The following is a 17,226-nucleotide window of genomic DNA, read 5'->3' on the forward strand; positions in this document are numbered from 1 at the left end:
GGGAGGTGGTGGTGGTGGGGGGTGTTTGGCTGGGAATGGGGGATGTGGGGGGGTGGGGGGGGGTTGTCTTTTCCTTTCCAGGGCTGAAATCAATCACGGTGCCGAGGCAATTATGTGTAATTCAACCCCAGCCAGATTAGTGACTCTTGTTACCTGAGCGACCAGAGCTCTGTAATCTGTGAGACACACCGGCCTCACCGGCAAAGGAGTAGCCAGGAACAGGCGAGGGCACTTGAGGGGAGAGAGGAGGGGACCGAGTAGGGGGGGTGGGTGCTGAAAATCAGGCTGCCATGCTGCTGCCCAGCAGAGCAGAAAATCAGAGCACAATGGAGTGATTACACTTGCAGATGTAGCTGTATTTATGACGACGTAGACAGAGGGGAACGGAGAGAATGAGAAGCGCTGATTGCCATGGAGCTCGCTAGTTAGTGTGCTAACGAGCCAGGTCCCTTTTTGTGTTAAAACATGTGCGTGATGTCACCTCTGCTATGCTTCGGAGTCCTCCCCCGCCCTACACCACCCCCCGCTTCAGTGCCATATCTCTATCCCTCATGCCCTCCACAGTGAGCTCCGCCGAAATGCAAGCTCGGCCAAGGCTCCTGCCCCAGGCGCCCAATTTACTATGGCTGGAGAAAAACTCAGTGGCCCCAAGTCACAGAGGAAAACAGCGAAGCAATGAATGCTGTTCTTTTCCTGCTGCTGCAGTTCGTCTGATCTCTGCAACAGTTTCAGTGTCTTAACACAGCGGTGTAACAATTTACGCCCTTCTGCTTTTTCATTTGGCTCAACGAGGAGATTTCTACCAATTATGTTTGCTCCTAGTTTAGTCAAATCTAGGGCGGGCTCCGAGTTTCAACCTTGCGACTAGTACTGCCTAACCTGCATTAAGATGTTATGTATTCCTATTTCCCTTAATAATCTGTGAGGTTTTAGAAACCATTAATTAGATGGTTAGACATTAAAATTGCAGATTCACTTTTTTTGGAGGCGGGGGCGGTTAATTGGAAATATATGATTGCCCTTGCTTTGAATCCTCCTTTGCACTCAGTCTGTAAGCGCTGATGTCACAGGGATGAGAACAAGGCTTTGTTTTTTTTCCCCAGCAGTCACTTGATGCAGGATGATGAAACCCACAAAGATATCTAGCAAGAATGTGTTTGTTCATCTGATGAGCTCGCCTTGTGCTCCATGTTTCTTTTGATCATCGGACAGCTCGGCAGTGATGGAAAGCTCTTATTTTCCTCATGGGATGCGCGCATTAAATAAATTACATGTACAGTTACACAATGTAGTTGATCAGGACCCTAATGGCTGAGATCGTTTCAACCAGGCCGGCTGACGGGGAAGTGGTACTGACTCTAAAAATATAAAAGGTCACGCTGAGTGGATTATGTGGCAAGAACGGAGCCACCGTCCAGCTCGGCAGGAGCCCTTAAATCCACTATCAGCCATAACCCTCAGCTCAGGGGCCAGGTGACGCTTTTCATGTCCTCCAATGGACAGACATCACAGAGGCATCCTCCACTTTGAGCTGCCCGTCATCAAACAATGCATCAAAACATCAAATCAATCCACCCCCACTGTACCCCTGTCTCAAGATGAAAGATGGGGATGTGGGATTTGGGGGGGGGGGGTACACAAGCACACCCCACCCCTGCACGTCAATTCTGCACCTCCACTCCTTTCGTAAGCCGTGGCACTTCCACGCAGAGGCAACAGTGCAGTGGAAAAGTGGCATTTGACTTTTATTTGGGTTAGTTTAACAGCAGTTATCCAAATTTGTCCTTGTATTGCTTTGTTTGTTAACAGTGAGTGAGAACAGCTTATTTAAATTGCATCAATTCACTTTTACCTGTGTTTGAAACCTTTTAGCACTTGCTACACTTTGGTTAGTTTCATTCATTTATTTACTTGTCAGTCTAAAACAAATAGTTAATTCTAGTGATTTTTGCAAAGCAAAATACTCTTCTTTAAACCCATTATAGTGCAAAAGTTGTCTGTTAAGTAAATGAAAACATGAAGTCACTCTTGCTAGTCATTCATATTTTATAGTTTGTTGATCAAATAAAAACAAAGTTGCAGCTTATTCTAATGAGACGAATGAGATTATATTAAGCATGTGAGAAGCCCAGTATTAATAAATCCAGCTAAGAGCTGAATTACAACCTTGTTGTGCTCATTATATGACTAATCATCCAGATTTGAGGCATCAGGTGCACGAGCATGCTCTATGTCGCTGTAACCATATGCCCTGAGCCTAAGAAGTCCCTTTTGTGCCCCAGAAATTCCCCATTACCATTTCTTTAGGCATATCAAGGGATAAGCAGACGTTGTCCATTGCCATGTTGTACATGGTCATTGTTTTGTTTGTATTAAAGCCCACTAAAGCCTGCCACAAAGCTAATTGATGGGGTGGAGTTTTCTTGTGACCGTTCAGATCCTTGGAGAGGTTCTTTAAGTGTTCCCGGCTTCTGTGGGGATGGAGAAAAGCCATTTGTTCGGAGGGGATCAGATCTGAATAGCTTTGTGCTTGCCATTCAGATCTTAGCAGGGGCGTGTGCACCCAGCTAGGAGGAAAAAAAACCCTAAAATGTGTGGTTTTGATTAATGACTAATTCCACCCTGAAAGGCAGTTTTTGGTAGTCTTTACCAGTTAATCCCTTAAAACGTGGAATCACACCCAAACAGTGGGCTGCTGGTATTGTTGCACGACCCATAATGCGAATGAGAGGAAAGGTTTGCAATGGGATCCACAGCCGTGAATGCTCCCCCTAGCTCTACGGCACGAACCCTTATACCCTGTTCTACAAGAGTCGCACAGGTTGTGACATAATGAAAAACAGGATGGGAAATAGATGGATCGCGCACGTCTTCAAGAGCAAAGGTGCACTAAGGTGAAAACGGTAGTGATGATGATGTGGTGGCGGGGTCAGAAGTTCAAATTGATGCCTGATCACAGGTGTCGTGGCACCTGAGGCAAAAAGGGTTTCTTGTGGTCTGCTCTTTAAAGATTACATAACCACACTGAACCCTCTTACTCGAAACTGAATCCATACCTCTTTTTTCCTATTAATTTTCCTTCTTTGTTCCATTAAGTCATCAGTGTTACTCACTAAGCCATCAATATTTTTATTCTTTCTTTTCTTACGCACCATGTGGGTGGGTGTGCATCAGTCTGAGTGAAATACAGAAGGAAAACTAGGTCAGTACTCTGTTCAGCTCAGGCAGAAGCGGCTCACATTCAAATCGCCTCCCCATCCACATTTTTCCTGGTGTGTGTGCCACTGAAAACCTTCCCAGCAAAAACACAGCAGCGCCTCTACGCCCGGCCACCGCCTGACTTCGCCCATCTCTCTTTGGCTAGTTCGCAAGGCTAATGTTAACCTCCTCCTGTCTGCAGTGTGAAATCCTGCATCGCCGCTCCTTTCTGTGCTCTTCTCTGCTAGCTGGGGCTTAGCGAGAAGAGCACTGTCTCTCGCGCCCGTCTCCACAAGTAGAGACACACAAAGACCCCCACCAGACTCTATTTTCCCCCCTCAACGCTGAGCTCCCAAATCCAAACTGACAGCCATTCATGCCCAGAATACCTGGGCGAAAGCTGAGGGGGGGAAACACTATCTAGGTGTAGCAGGCAAATCCGCTCTTGTTCAACGGATCTATGAAGCCTCCTGCATAAGGCAACTCATCAGCACTTTTCCTCCCATTCTGCACCTCGTTTTCTCTCCTCCCTTTCTCGCCTACTGTCGTATTGTACGGAGGTTTTAGCCCACTAGCCGCACAGAGTTAGCTTGTGCTGCGATTTTATTTGTGTACATGTCTTGGGGCCTTCGAGTGTTGTTGTTGAATGTGGATGTTGGCACCAACGCGTTGCCTGGCATGAATGTAGCTACTCAGCAGACCAGAGCCGGTTTCTAATGATAAATCATGCAGGGTGTTAATGCAGCAGTGGGGTTTCTATAAATAGTTGCAGAGGGAGGGATGCTGATTGATTCAGAGGGGTGTGGGGGGAGGACTCCAAACATTTTTGTTGTATTCAAACACAGGGCTCCAAGATCTTCGTTCACCATGTGTGGTTTTTAAGTGCACAGCTGATCAGGTAGATGCATCATCAACACTTTTTTTTCCACATTCATTACACAAATCCATTGCTATACTAGCTGATTGGATTTTAAGGTAGCGAATCTCTAGAGTTTCGAAGCTAGTGATGGTTTTAGAAAAGCTGCCATGTTCTTTGTGAGGGGATAGATGCCTAGTGTGTGCTCGAGTGTGTGTGCGGTCTGTCTTTTTGTGTATGTGTTTGCAAGTGCGCTTGCAGGCCTGCTGACAGTGGCACTTCAGCAGAATGTTTGCCCTTTCCTTAGTCCTTTGATGTGACCAGGTCCCGCTGTGATAATGAGCCCTGTGCCCCGCCGCAAGGTGAACATCCTGCAGTTCGCCCGGGGCTCTGCCAGAGCAGCAGCCCAACCCCCCACCACCACCACCACACCGCACCACCACCACACACACAGAGGCACAGAAGAATGGAGAAGCCGATCTCTGCTCAGCTTCCACACAGTGCATCATATGAACACACTGACAGCATTGGCTTGACACAGGAGCATCTTATGTAAAAATTCAAATGACTACTTAAATTATCTATAGGATGAATGTGGTGACTTATATATAGTTTTTCCTCTGTATCAGTAAATGTATTGAAAAAGCTACAGCCTGCTACTACTATCTAGAGATGCAATGATTGCAAATTTCTCAGCGAATACAGATTTATTTTTTAAGTGACGCCTTGCGTACTAGCTTTCTTTCTAAGAACTATAATTAACAGCATAGCCAAACAAAAATCTACTTTTCTTCTTTATAGTCAAATAAATGATTAAACTTTACTCAAAGCTGCAGTAAATTGCAGGATCTTTTCTCATTTAAACAACTAAAAATAAGGTGCTCTGTTGCAGAAAGGAGTTACAGATAAAGAAAATGTGTTGCTGTATGCTCACCTTTACCTATCATATTTTACCTTAAACAAAAGCAAGTGCAAGAGATTTGTATAACAAAAGAAATGTTACTGAAATTGTTTTCCAGGATCACCAAACAGGATAGTTGATATTCTGTGTGAGTTTAGTGTTTAGGTTTGTTGTTACATTTGTTTTTGTTTCTTTTTTCTTTTCTTTTTTTTTTACTTTATACTGTCTGCAGTTTTTTTTCTCCTTTATTTGCTTTGATCTGTTGCTCATACCGAGGCTCTGAGCTCTGGATAGCTTTAGCTTTAGCCGCTTTCCCTCTGTTAGCTTCTTGAAAATGTCTGTCTTAAGTGAGTGAGGGTGAGTTAAATGTTTAGGTTTGCTGTTACATACGTTTTCACGGTCCTTTTCACTCACACTGGAAAAACTCTCAAATGACCATATCCACTCGCTTACGACATGTGACTGCACATGGCACGTGCCTGTGAGTGAGCTGTGCCGATACCACTGTGTTTGTGTTCTGCATACATGGTGAGAGCCGGTTCGTAATCAGACATATATGACATTGGCTGATTGTGGTCCCTGGACAGTCGATGTCTGCTGCTAACAATGGTCTATATAAGCTGTTCCTCTGCGCTTCATTTTTCCATTGTTGTCCAATATTTGTTAAAAACACAAACCAGTTGGTAATCAAGCGAATATGGACGTTATACTTTATCGAGTACACCCAATGCTATCTTGTTGCATTAAATGGGTTCCAAGAGGTAGAGGTGCAACTGAGGCCTTCATAGTTCAAATTTGTTCCCAGTAGGAATTCGGGCCGATAATCTTAAACAGAGTTGCCATCTTTACCTCTCATCTCAAGCATGACATGTCTCAGTGTGCTTTTTTTATTCTTCTTTCACCACAGCAATTTGACCAGATCAGATCTACACACACCTGATGTATCGCTTTCAACATGACAGAAGTCACAGTAGTGGGTAGTGGCTTTGTGCCTTTGTGAGCTTCTTTAAATAAAAGATTGCTCTACACAGCATAAATAAGAGAACACTTTCGTCATTTGCCTGCCATTGTTGTAGCAATACAGCTCTGACCTCATCGACTACAAGCTGCGTGATGTACTTACCCAAGGCTTGATACCTATTCTGGAATATCTTGCATCGCAGTCACGTCTGAATGAACCTGTGAAGATCATGATTGATTATTGATTGATTGATGTCATGTCTAAAAAGGTTTTAGCACATTGTATTGCATTTTTTCTCTGAACAACAACAAGCAAAGAGTCTCATTCTTTATTTATCTGATAAAACCCTATAAAATAAAACCCTGATTTTGCTTCAGTTACAGGAATGAATTTGGACTACAGGTACCGTCACACTTATTTAGTAAAACATAGTTTCACAACATGGAATAGATTACATGGCCCTATTCAAACCCTCTTCACCTCCTGTGTGCACCTTTTTAGAGCCAGAGCTCTTTAAAAACAGACTCCCTGTCGTCACATCACTTCCCTCCTTCTACTTTTTGTGGCTTAACGTGTAAGGAGGAAAATGGGACCTGGATCATTCCTAATGTTCTGTTCCTTTTCCACTCTGTTTTTTTTTTTTTCTTTTTAAATAGTACCGCGACATATAGAAATTAAGAGTTGAACACTTTAAAAAGCGGATAAAGTCTTTTCATGTGAGGCAGGCACATTTCACACAAATTATCATCTTTGCTCGTTGAGAATGTCAGCACGAGAGCCAGCCGCGATTGGTTTGCTCGGAGCGCACGCTCTTCATGCCAGCTGAGGGATGATGGGTAATCCATCTCGTCCTATTCTGACGCGGTGAGGAAAGAGACACTTGGCTGTTAACAGCTCTTTTGTGTTCACGTGCAGCGTTTATGTATTTAAGTTATTAAACGTGTGGTTTACACAACCTTCATGTAGCTTGAAATATTTTAAAGCACGTCATGTGTGTGTGTGCGCGTGTGCGTGTGTAGGTGGGGTTACTTAAAGTGTTTGACATCAGCTATAGCTGTCATGTCTGTGGGTGCAGTGTCGGTATTTAGAGGGCAGCATGACAAGTTTCCTTGCCTGATACATTTACGCTGAAGCTTGGCCACTAAAGCCATGAAATTGAACATATGGAGCGTGGCTATTTTTGCACTAAACTCCACTCAGCTGCAAGTTTGGGTTGCTCTATATATACCACCTCTTTATTTTTAGTAACTGGCTACTGCCTTCAGTCTCACTGCATGTCTTCAACTACAGGCACCCTCAGGAGCGCTAAGAGAGAATACCTGAATTTTTTGATTGGAATAATGAGGAGAGGGCAAGGAGACATTTGGGAGGGCATCGCAGATGTATACTTCTCTCTGGGGTATGCTTTTCTTATTATTCGTAGCCTCCTCTGCTGCTGTCCCTGTGGTTAGCTTCGCTTGTTCGTCTCATTACCCTCGGCACGTGGCGCTCCTTCACTTGCCGCCGGCCCGGCTTTCTTCTCCATTAATTGGGTTTCGTTACATTAAGCCCCCTGGCCAAGGGGCCATCCTGCCAATAAAACATCCCATTTTTAGCACTCCTCTCAAAGCTGGTGGGGTTCAACCTGCTCTGCGAATGGTAATTGGTTATTTACTTAAGCTTCCTCAGGTTGGTCTCCGCTGATTTTTTTCCTTTTTTTGGTACAAGGGGGAGGTACAGTGCCTTTTCATTCCCATGCTGTAAAGCTACTACAGGAGAATGTTTGCTCACTTTTGTTGGGTAAAGGTTGCACAGCTTGCGCACAAACACACCTGAGAGTGAACACCTGGTTATGAGGGCGACTCTGTAGGATTTCAGTAGTGGACACACCCTCGCTTCATACTCCCAACTACTGACATTTACAGAGCCTTTGTGTCTGTAATCTCGTCTTCTTCTTTGAGCCCATTATCAATGGAAACAGTAGCTAAAGATGTACTTAAACAGTCAAAGGAGGGTGTGGAGGACCTGTGATTCACTTATGCTGAGAATCATATGTTCTTCTTTTAAAAACTTTAAGTGAAGATTTTCCTGCAAATCTTTGTTGATGGGTCTTATAATTACAGGCCAGTCCCATGTTGCATTTTCTCTTTGTTACATTCACATCCTCGGCCCTCACCTGCAAACCCTTTCCCTCCAGAGTGCAGAAAATCCTGCGAGGTGAGGTTGGGTTTTGTGGTGAGGAGGGCTTCTCAGCGAATAGACTTAGCAGCATGAGACTCCATAGCCGCCGTTTGAGCTGACATCTCCCCAGCTGTTTGTGAAACACCTCACACGGTTTCTACACACTTGATTGTAGCTGCGGGCGCAGAGAGTCCTCATTGTGTGGATGCTTTAAGGCATCCACACTATTGTTTTCCTGTTTCTCTTTATTCTTTATACTTTATTATTATTGTGTGGATGCTTTAAGGCATCCACACTATTGAGATCCTGTTTCTCTTTATTCTTTATTATTATTATTATTATTATTATTCTAGTTGCCACTTTTTTTCCCGTTTTTTGGCACTTAACTACTTCCACAATTTTCAGCCGATTTTCACCATTCAAATTTTAAACTATTCTGCTATTTCTGCTAATGATCGCTATGACTTTTGCTATTTTTTGCTATTATACTTTTTAAAATATTAAGCTTTTTTCCTTTAATTTGTCCCATTGAAATGAATGGAAAACTTCCAAAATTCTGCCAAAACTTGCTTCTTTTTGAAACTTAACTACTTCCTCATACTTTCACCTAGAACAACCATTCAAACTTTAAAATGTTCACAATTTATTGCGCTATTCATGTATGATTCAACTTTTTCATATCTGTTACCATTTTCATCTTATCCCTCTTCAAGTTTATAGTTTCATCTTTGTGATTTTTCACAAAATACATGGGTTGTTATGGTTGCTATGCTGTTGGTTCTAAGTGAGCCACTTTAAGTTTCGCAGTCTTCTCTTCATGTCCGAACAACTTCTTGCTACTTGCTCAATTTTCACTCAACTTCCACAAATTATACATCAAAACGTAGGTATTTTTGCTGGCTTTCAGAAAATGTCACTATCATTGTTGTGGGATTTATAGAATTTTGGCAAATCTCCTCAGACCAACAGAAAGTCTCAAAACTCTCCATAGAAAGTCAATGGAGAGTTTGTTCAAAATCACCGCTTGATTTCTGTAATGAGAGGCATATTCGAATCGTCATATCTCCTTAACGGAGCGAAGTTAAGACATGAGGCTTGTCCCGATATATCTTCAGACACTCCTGACGCTCACAATTCAAGAATTATTTTCTCACCTATTACCATTTGGCCATGAATTACGTTTGTTTGAGGGTAGGAAATTCGTGCTTCTCTCAGATTTCTTCAGCTTTCAAACTCTGGAAATGAACCACTTTTTTCTCTTGTCATATCTTTTTAATGGATTTCCACAAAGATCTGAAAATTTCCATGACTGTTCACTAAAGCCTGCTGTCTCTTACAGTGAAAGAATTTCATCGATACTCCAAATAGATTTAGAGTTACAAAGCGTTGTTTGAGGGCAAGTCAAGGCAGTTTTTGGTTCACCTCTACTCAGTTATGGTGCATTACAAGTCAAATATCTTTAATAATTCATATTTTAATGATCAATTGTCAACACTTGAAGATTCCCCCATCTCTTGTGAACAAAACGGTGTAAGAATGACCGTTCTAGCCCCTACGGTTAGGAAATTATGGCCATTTGTTTGGAGGGTAGTCCTCACTATGAGAAATAGACTGCAAAAATCCTGTCTCTGTGCTGCCTGTGTAAAACCGGGTGCACCTGTTTTGGCGGGAAAAAGTACACAGCCTCTCTGATTGGTGGATTCAAATTCAGCAGCTCCCAGGCTGCATGAATGACCTACAAAGTTGCTTCTCTCTCCCTCTGTGTGTGTGTGTGTGTATTTCTGCTTTTTATATTATTTCTGCTTAATATAGTACTTCTGCTGAATCATAGTATTTCTGCTTTTTATAATATTTCTGCTAAATTATAGTATTTCTGCTTAATATAGTATTTCTGCTAAATTATAGTATTTCTGCGAAATTATAGTATTTCTGCTTTTTATAGTATTTGTGCTTAATATAGTATGTCTGCTTAATATAGGATTTCTGCTAAATTATAGTATTTCTGCTTAATATAGTATTTCTGCTTAATTATAGTATTTCTGCTTTTTATAGTATTTCTGCTTAATATAGTATTTCTGCTTAATTATAGTATTTCTGCTAAATTATAGTATTTCTGCTAAATTATAGTATTTGTGCTTAATATAGTATTTCTGCTAAATTATAGTATTTCTGCTTTTTATACTATTTCTGCTTATTATAGTATTTCTGCTAAATCATAGTATTTCTGCTAAATTATAGTATTTCTGCTAAATTATAGTATTTCTGCTTTTTATAGTATTTCTGCTTAATATAGTATTTCTGCTAAATTATAGTATTTCTGCTTTTTATAGGATTTGTGCTTAATATAGTATTTGTGCTTAATATACTATTTCTGCTTTTTATAGTATTTCTGCTAAATTATAGTATTTCTACTTTTTATAGTATTTCTGCTTAATATAGTATTTCTGCTAAATTATAGTATTTCTGCTTTTTATAGTATTTCTGCTAAAACATAGTATTTCTACTAAATGTAGTATTTATGCTTAATCATACTATTTCTACATATTACTGCCAGGTCCCCAGGCAGCCAATCCTCTGTGAGGACTGACTCATTCTAATTTACAAATCAGAGCCTGCATGGCTTCCCAGCCAGCCAATCATATCTGAGGTCTTCCGTTTCTTCTCTCGTCATATCTCAGCCACGGTTGTACAAAGAGCAATGAAAATCGCAGTCAAAGTACACCAAAGTCCGCTGATTCAACCAGTACAAGATTTATGCTTCTAGTCCACCTAGTTTTTGAGTTAAACGACGTTTTGTAACTCAAAAAACTGCGTTTTTTGCCTCTCACCGCGATCTAATTCTGACTGCTCATCACCCTGTTTTCCAGGCGCCCGCTCTCTTTCCCAGTGGCGCAGTTGGTAGTGACATGGGTCTTCAAGCCAAAGATCGTTGGTTCGATTCCACCTTGGTCAACATGTTTTTTTCCCCTACAAATTAATACACTATCACAGACCAGTAATTCATATTCATCATTTATTACAATTCTGCAAACTTTTATCATTTTACCAGCTTTTCTAATATGGACCTCAGATTCTTGTTAACACTCCATGGCACAAATGCTGTTCCCTTTAGTCTCTGTGTATGTGTGTGTGTATCAATATTTCTCCCATTTTAAAGTATTACTCCTCCATAATTGTATTTCTGTTAAATCAAAGTACTTTTACTACATCTTAGTACTTCTGCTCAATCATAGTATTTCTGCTAAATTATAGTATTTCTGCTAAATTATAGTATTTCTGCTTTTTTATAGTATTTCTGCTTTTTATAGTATTTGAGCTTAATATAGTATTTCTGCTTTTAATAGGATTTGTGCTTAATATAGTATTTCTGCTTTTTATAGGATTTGTGCTTAATATAGTATTTCTGCTTTTGATATGATTTGTGCTTCATATAGTATTTCTGCTTTTTATAATATTTCTGTTTTTTATAATATTTCTGCTTTTTATAGTATTTCTGCTTTTTTATAATATTTCTGCTTTTTATAGTATTTCTCCTTTTTATAGTATTTGTGCTTAATATAGTATTTGTGCTTAATATAGTACTTCTGCTAAGTTATAATATTTCTGCTTTTTATGGTATTTGTGCTAAAACATAGTATTTCTATATATTACTGCCAGGTCCCCAGGTAGCCAATCCTCTGTGAGGACTGAGACATTCAAATTTACAAATCAGAGCCTGCACGACTTCCCAGCCAGCCAATCATATCTGAGGGCTCAGGCATTCAAATTTCCATAATGGGGCCTGCACGGCTTCCCAGCCAGCCAATCATATCTGAGGTCTGCCGTTTCTTCTCTCGTCATATCTCAGCGACGGTTGTACAAAGAGCAATGAAAATCGCAGTCAAAGTACACCAAAGTCCACTGATTCACCCAGTATAAGAATTATGCTTCTAGTCCAACTAGTTTTTGAGTTACACGACGTTTTGTAACTCCAAATGACGGCGTTTTTCGACTCGCACCGCAATCTTATTCTGACTGCTCATCACCCTGTTTTCCAGGCTCCCATGCTCTTTCCCAGTAGTGCAGTTGGTAATGACATGGTTCTGGAACCCAAAAGTCGTGGGTTCAATCCCACCTTGGTCAACATGTTTTTTTCCCTACAAATTAATACACTATCACAGGCCAGTAATTCATATTCATCATTTATTACAATTCTGCAAACTTTTATCATTTTACCAGCTTTTCTAATATGGACCTCACATTCTTGTTAACACTCCATGGCACAAATACTGTTCCCTTTAGGCTCTGTGTATGTGCGTGTGTATATCAATATTTCTCCCATTTTAAAGTATTACTACTCCATAATTGTATTTCTGTTGAATCAAAGTACTTTTACTACATCTTAGTACTTCTGCTCAATCATAGTATTTCTACTAAATCATAGTATTTTTGCAAAATCATGTTTTTTGTGCCAAATCATAACATTTGTGTTATGTTATAGTATTACTACTAAGTGGAGGAATTCCTATCATGTTATAGTATATGTGCAGATTACAGTATTTCTGCTAAATCATACTATTTCTACTATATTATATTTTTCTTTCTAAATATAGCATTTCTGCTATATAATTGTTTTTCTGCTATGTTATAATATTTGTGCTAAACCAGAGTATTTGTGCTGAAACATAGTATTTCTGCCAAATGATAGTATTTCTGTCAAATTATAGTATTTGTGCTAAAACATAGTATTAATTTAAAATTACAATATTCATAGTTCATCACAGTGTCTCTGGTAAATCACAGTATTTCTGCTATGTTGTACTATTTTTCTAAATCATAGTATTTCTGTAATGTTTAAGTATTTTTGGCTAAATATATTCTTTCTCTTATCTTATACTATTTCTCCTAAATTCTTGTATATTTGAGAAGTTATCATGTTTCTGGTAAGTTACAATATTTCTGCCAAGTTCTGCTATGCTATTGTATTTCTGCCAAGTATTATGTTTCCTCTAAGATATTGCAGTTCTGCTAAGTTATTACTTTTTAGCAAAGTTCCTTTGCTTCTGCAAAGTTTTTACAATTTCTGCAACTTTTCAGCTTTTTCAGCTAGTTTTTGCAGACAGCTTCAGCTTTAAAGCATCCACACTGCATTTTCGCAGGAAATGCAAATTTTTCTAGTTATTATTATTATTATTATTATTCTAGTTGCCACTTTTTGTACTTTTTTTGGCACTTAACTACTTCCACAATTTTCAGCCGATTTTCACCGTTCAAATTTTAAACTATTCTGCTATTTCTGCTAATTCCAGCTATGACTTTTGCTATTTTTTGCTATTATACTTTTTAAAATATTAAGCTTTTTTCCTTTAATTTGTCCCATTGAAATGAATGGAAAACTTCCAAAATTCTGCTAAAACTTGCTTGTTTTTGAAACTTAACTACTTCCTCATACTTTCACCTAGAACAACCATTCAAACTTTAAAATGTTCACAAATTATTGGGCTATTCATGTATGATTCAGCTTTTTCATATCTGTTACCATTTTCATCTTATCCCTCTTCAAGTTTTGAGTTTCATCTTTGTGATTTTTCACAAAATACATGGGTTGTTATGGTTGCTATGCAGTTGGTTCTAAGTGAGCTGCTGTACCTTTGGCAATTTTCTCTTCATGTCCGAACAACTTCTTGCTACTTGCTCAATTTTCTCTCAACTTCCACAAATTATACATCAAAATGTAGGTATTTTTGCTGGCTTTCAGAAAATGTCACTATCATTGTTGTGGAATTTATAGAATTTTGGCAAATCTCCTCAGACCAACACAAACTCTGAAAACTCTCTATAGAAAGTCAATGGAGAGTTTGTTCAAATTCACCGCTTGATTTCTGTAATGAGAGGCATATTCGAATTGCCATATCTCCTTAACGAAGCGAAGTCGAGACATGAGGCTTGTGCCAATATATCTTCAGACACTCCTGATGCTCACAATTCAAGAATTTTTTTCTCACCTATTACCATTTGGCCACGAATTACGTTTGTTTGAGGGTAGGAAATTCGTCCCTCGCTCAGATTTCTTCAGCTTTCAAACTCTGGAAATGAGCCACTTTTTCTCTCGTCATATCTTTTTTTTGGATTTCCACAAAGACCTGAAAATTGCCATGGTTGTTCACCAAAGCCTGCTGTCTCTTACGGTGAAAGAATGATATCGATGCTCCAAACAGATTTAGAGTTAGAAAGTATTGTTTGAGGGCAAGTCAAGGCAGTTTTCGCTTCGCCTCTACTCAGTTATGGTGCATTAGAAGTCAAATATCTTTAATAATTCATATTTTAATGATAAATTGTGAACACTTGAAGATTCCCCCATCTCTTCTGAACAAAACGGTGTAAGAATGATCGTTCTAGCCCCTACGGTTAGGAAATTATAGCCATTTGTTTGGAGGGTAGTCGTCACAATGAGAAATAGACTGCAAAAATCCTGTCTCTCTGCTGCGTGTGTAAAAACGGCTGCACCTGTTTTGGCGGGAAAATGAACACAGCCTCTCTGATTGGTGGATTCAAATCCAGCAGCTCCCAGGCTGCTTGACTGATCTACAAAGTTGCTTCTCTCTCTTTCTGTGTGTGTTATAGTATTTCTAAATTATAGTATTTCTGCTTTTTATAGTATTTCTGCTTTTTATAGTATTACTGCTTTTTGTACTATTTCTGCTTAATATAGTATTTCTGCTAAATCATAGCATTTCTGCTTTTTATAATATTTCTGCTTTTTATAGTATTTGTGCTAAATTATAGTATTTCTGCTTTTTATACTATTACTGCTTTTTGTACTATTTCTGCTTAATATAGTATTTCTGCTAAATTATAGTATTTCTGCTTTTTATAGTATTTCTGCTAAATTGTAGTATTTCTGCTTTTTATAGTATTTCTGCTAAATTATAGTATTTCTGCTTTTTATACTATTTGTGCTAAAACATAATATTTCTACTAAATGTAGTATTTATGCTTAATCATACTATTTCTATATATTACTGCCAGGTCCCCAGGCGGCCAATCCTCTGTGAGGACTGAGACATTTAGCCCTGAAATTTACATATCAGGGCCTGCATGGCTTCCCAGCCAGCCAATCATATCTGAGTTCTGCCGTTTCTTCTCTCGTCATATCTCCGCGACGGTTGTACAAAGAGCAATGAAAATCGCAGTCAAAGTACACCAAAGTACGCTGATTCACCCAGTACAAGAATTATGCTTCTAGTCCACCTATTTTTGAGTTACACGACGTTTTGTAACTCCAAAAATCGGCATTTTTCGCCTCTCACCGCGATCTAATTCTGACTGCTCATGACCCTGTTTTCCAAGTACCCGGTCTCTTTCCCAGTGGCGCAGTTGGTAGTGACATGGGTCTACAAGCCAAAGGGCGTAGGTTCGATTCCACCTAGGTCAACATGTTTTTTCCCTACAAATTAATACACTATCACAGACCAGTAATTCATATTCATCATTTATTACAATTCTGCAAACTTTTATGATTTTACCAGCTTTTCTAATATGGCCCTCACATTCTTGTTAACACTCAATGGCACAAATACTGTTCCCTTTAGGCTCTGTGTATGTGTGTGTGTGTATCAATATTTCTCCCATTTTAAAGTATTACTCCTCCATAATTGTATTTCTGTTAAATCAAAGTACTTTTACTACATCTTAGTACTTCTGCTCAATCATAGTATTTCTGCTAAATCATAGTATTTTTGCCAAATCCTGGTTTTTGTGCCAAATCATAACATTTGTGTTATGTTATAGTATTACTACTAAGTGGAGGAATTTCTGTCATGTTACAGTATATGTGCTGATTACAGTATTTCTGCTAAATCATAGTATTTCTACTATATTATATTTTTCTTTCTAAATATAGCATTTCTGCTATATAATTGTATTTCTGCTATGTTATAATATTTGTGTTAAACCAGAGTATTTGTGCTGAAACATAGTATTTCTGCCAAATGATAATATTTCTGTCAAATTATAGTATTTGTGCTAAAACATACTATTAATTCAAAATTACAATATTCATAGTTCATCACAGTGTCTCTGGTAAATCACAGTATTTCTGCTATGTTGTACTATTTTTCTAAATCATAGTGTTTCTGTAATGTTTAAGTATTTTTGGCTAAATATATTCTTTCTGTTATCTTATACTATTTCTCCTAAATTCTTGTATATTTGAGAAGTTATCATGTTTCTGCTAAGTTACAATATTTCTGCCAAGTTCTGCTACGCTATTGTATTTCTGCCAAGTATTATGTTTCCTCTAAGTTATTACTTTTTAGCAAAGTTCCTTTGCTTCTGCAAATTTTTTACAATTTCTGCAACTTTTCAGCTTTTTCAGCTAGTTTTTGCAGACAGCTTCAGCTTTAAAGCATCCACACTGCATTTTCGCAGGAAATGCAAATTTTTCTAGTTGCATATAAATTACAGAAGTGGGAAGTGATTATTATAAAATTCCCGCTTTCCCTTTTTTCCACTCCACTCTGCAGAAGTGGTATAATTGAGTGGAGTACAAAAGCTGTGCTGTGAGGGGAGAGAGATGCTTTAAAAAGGCAATGCAGGGATGGCTGTTCCGTACACCACGTAGACACATGTATAAACGTGCAAATTCTTGTTTTACCGACCGTGACACGATGTTGGTGGAATATGACAGAATACAAGATCACAGACGTCGGCGTGTCGTCAGAAAAATCAAGGCAGGAGGGTGGGGGACAAAAAAACAACCCCAACAAAAACAAAAAAGTGAAACGTCCCATTTTTCTTCCCCACCCCCAATTTCAGACGGCACGCCAAGTCACTGGCTCCCCTTGCTGAAACACACTGGAGTGTCTCCTCCATGGAGGGCTTCCTGCCAGCTCCAGTTCCGCACAATGAATTTCTCTTAAAACCACATCTGAAGGGTTTTTTTTTTTTTTTTTTTTAAAGGGCCGGCCAAGCCTGGATATGAAATTCCAAATGGAACGTTTTTCTTTTCAATCCTCGCCGCCTCTCTTCTTTCACTCTGCCTGAAAAATATGAATAGAAAGATCTTAAGCCTATTATTTCTCCTGTACAATAAAAGGGACCTCCAATATGGATGCCCTCCATTGCAACAGTGTCGCTACTGCTGCAGCCAGTAGGGCTTCATGAAGGGTA

At 39.2% G+C, this 17,226-nt stretch overlaps 1 protein-coding gene across 6 annotated transcripts in view; it reads left to right on the forward strand.

Annotated features, from left to right (window-relative positions):
* Nucleotides 1-17,226, forward strand: part of lef1 (lymphoid enhancer-binding factor 1) — a 51,193-nt gene that overhangs the window by 12,627 nt on the left and 21,340 nt on the right. The window lies entirely within an intron of this gene.

This window comes from Neolamprologus brichardi, chromosome 6, assembly GCF_056152115.1.
Source record: "Neolamprologus brichardi isolate AB-2024 chromosome 6, ASM5615211v1, whole genome shotgun sequence".
Classification (NCBI taxonomy): Eukaryota; Metazoa; Chordata; class Actinopteri; order Cichliformes; family Cichlidae; genus Neolamprologus; species Neolamprologus brichardi.